General features: G+C 42.8%; 1 pseudogene; it reads left to right on the forward strand.

The window, feature by feature from the left end:
• The first annotated feature begins 1,193 nt into the window (after positions 1-1,193).
• Positions 1,194-1,267, forward strand: LOC136478927 (small nucleolar RNA snoR122; annotated as a pseudogene).
• The last annotated feature ends 1,783 nt before the right edge of the window (positions 1,268-3,050 follow it).

The following is a 3,050-nucleotide window of genomic DNA, read 5'->3' on the forward strand; positions in this document are numbered from 1 at the left end:
CACTCTCTCTTTAATGAAGGCAGGCTTCAAAATTCCGCGCCGCCGCCACCGCCTCCGTGCCCTACCTCTGCCGCCTTCGTGCCCTACCTCCGCCATGCCCTACCTCCCTCAGTTCGCCTCCAACCCACGGTCCGCCTTCGTGCCCTGCGTGGGGCGTCGTTCCCCGTGCACACGGCGGCTAGGGTTTCTGCCGGCGACATCGACGACCATCACCGTGCCTTCCCGCCCCGCTCCGTTTCTGACCTCAACTGACATGTCTGCACTCCCTCCCCCGGTGCCCAGTGCGCTCCATCATCCACGCGCTCCCTCAACGGCCCTGGTGTTCGTGCGAGCTCCCCTAGTGAGGCTGCACCAGTTGTCGTGTCCTCCGGCGTTCGCACCCCCTCCCCCAGCATCCTTCTGCAAGTATGACCCAACCCCTTCCCCTCGACCCCTTTTCCTCCATTCCTATTGCACTGAGTTCATGTCGTGCTCAATGTCGTTGAGACTTGAAGATGTTGATGAAATGGGTTGAGAACTTACAGACTTGATCTCTAGAACTGTTAAAATTTACTTGAACCTGATTTGGATGTGGGATCTCATGACTCTGTGCCATTTAGTTTTTGTTTGTGTCATAATTAAGGACAGAGAGGACAATGGAAGCACAACTACATTTTTGCTCTGTAGAATACACATAGTATTGTATTGCTGAAACTGTGTTTATGATCTGGTATATTAGCTATATAGTTCACTGTGTTTTTAGAATATATTGCAATAGATGTAATACTTCTCACTGTTTTCATATATGCTCAGTACTTTTATATATGCTCATTGTCTTTATATATGCTCACTGTTTTTATAGATGCTCACTATGTTCATATATGCTCACTATTTTTATATATGCCCACTATGTTTATATATGCTAACTATTTTTACATATCCTCACTGATTTTATATATGCTCACTGTGTTTATAGATGCTCACTGTGTTTATATATGCCCACTATTTTTAGATATGCTCATTGTTTTTGTTTGGCCTCCTCTCCTCTACTTCTACTACTTCTACTTCTACTTCTCCTACTCCTCTATGTTTGGGAGCATCTCTACTACTACTTCTACTTCTACTTCTACTCCTCTATGTTTGGTAGCAGCTGCTATTTTTTTTGGAACCAGCAGCTGCTTTTTTGGCAAACTCTCATCACCTCTCCTTTCTTTTGCCAATGATGAAATTATCCAACTCCAGAAATTATCTAGGATATTAATGATGATGATCATGAACTTGTGAGGAACTTGGCATCATTACCAGCCACCCCTACTGTCTTTTTCTATATGCTCATTGTTTTTATATATGATCACTGTGTTTATGATGCCTTTATGCTCCAAGTTCTTGATCAAATGATGATTGATATATTTCTGAGGCCTCTACAACAACTACTACTATTACTACTCAGTTGGTGATATATGGCAGCAGCTATTGCCTGCATATATAAAAACAGTGAGCATATATAAACGTAGTGAGCATATATATGCTTTTCTTGCCACCTTTCTTATCCTCTATGTTTGGGAAGTAGCAGCTGCTTTTTTGCCACATTTTTCCTCTCCTCTATGTTTGGAAAGCAGCAACTATTTTTTGGCCAACTCTCCTCTCCTCTCTTTTGCCAATGATGAAATTGTCCAACTCTATAAATTATCTGGAATATGAGCTGATGACCATGAACTTGTGAGAAACTTGGCATCATTACCAGCCGCCCCTACTGTCTTTTTCTATATGCTCACTGTTTTTATATATGTTCACTATGTTTATAACGCCTTTATGCTCCAAGTTCTTGATCAAATAATGATTGACATGTTTCTGAGACCTCTACTACTTCTACTACTCGTTTTTTTTTATCTATTGCTGTTTTATCGGACTCCTAGTCCATATGCTTCTGGAGGAAACTCAGTCTCAAATGGAGTGTCATTGGATACAAATCTCCTCCTAGGAGCATATGGACTTATAGTGCCATTGGGTTTTCTTAGACCTTCTCGCGTATCTGAAGCACAATTTCTTGCATCTATTAGAACAAAACACAAAATGTTCGCTGACAGCATACAGTGTAACCCAATGCCCTAAGCACGAGCCAACCTTTGAAGAGGAAGAACTAGAGGACCAACTTACTCTATAGTAGTTCAATGACGAGTTACAAAAGGATACAACAGTGATGCTTACTCAGGAGGAGTTTGATGAGGAGGTTGTTGAGAGGCATGCAGAGGAAGGGGCAGAGGGAAGAGATGGAGAGGATAATGATGATGATGATGATGATGATGATGAAGACAATGAGGAGGAGGATGAAGAAGAGGGATATAAAAGTCCCGAGGATCCTTTCCCATGTGAAGCCAGACGGGGGCCAATGGAGGAGGAGCTAGACAAGGATTTTGACCCGAACGAGGAGGTAGGGATAAAGCTTTAGCTTGTAAATTTTGCTAAAGCTTTGACTGTATTATAATTACTAACACTTTGACCTCCCATACATATAGGCCCCTCCTAAAACTCAGAAAAGATGACAGTCAACATCCATGATATCTCACCTGACAAGACAGAGTAGAGGAAGGAGAGTAGAGGCAACAACCATAGAGACAAACATTGAGGCATCTGCTCCACAACCTCAAGACATGACTGCAAACTCAGCTCCCAAGCCTGAAGAGGAAACAAGGGGATAAAAAAGTGAACCAATATCCCAATAAGGCATGCTATGTGATAACGGAGGTTGGGCCAGCAGGGGAGATCCTTGAGCCTAAGGAATCTAGAGGATGATTTCGTAATGCGATCGGGGCCCTAGTAAGAGATCAATTGAACCCAGCAATCCCTAGCTAGAAAGATGTACCAGCGAAGATAAAGGGAGAACTATGTGATAAGAAGCTGAAGCTCAATTTTCAGATTTCTGGAGGGTAAGCATAAACTGGTAAAACTTCATGCTTTTAAGATAATGGGAGAGTCATTCTGACATTGGAGGTCGGAGTTCAACAAGAAGTATATCCAAAAGGAGTTAACCCCCATCTCAGAAGACTACATCTGAAGCATTAGCCCTCAAT

Source organism: Miscanthus floridulus, chromosome 8 (assembly GCF_019320115.1).
Source record: "Miscanthus floridulus cultivar M001 chromosome 8, ASM1932011v1, whole genome shotgun sequence".
NCBI lineage: Eukaryota > Viridiplantae > Streptophyta > Magnoliopsida > Poales > Poaceae > Miscanthus > Miscanthus floridulus.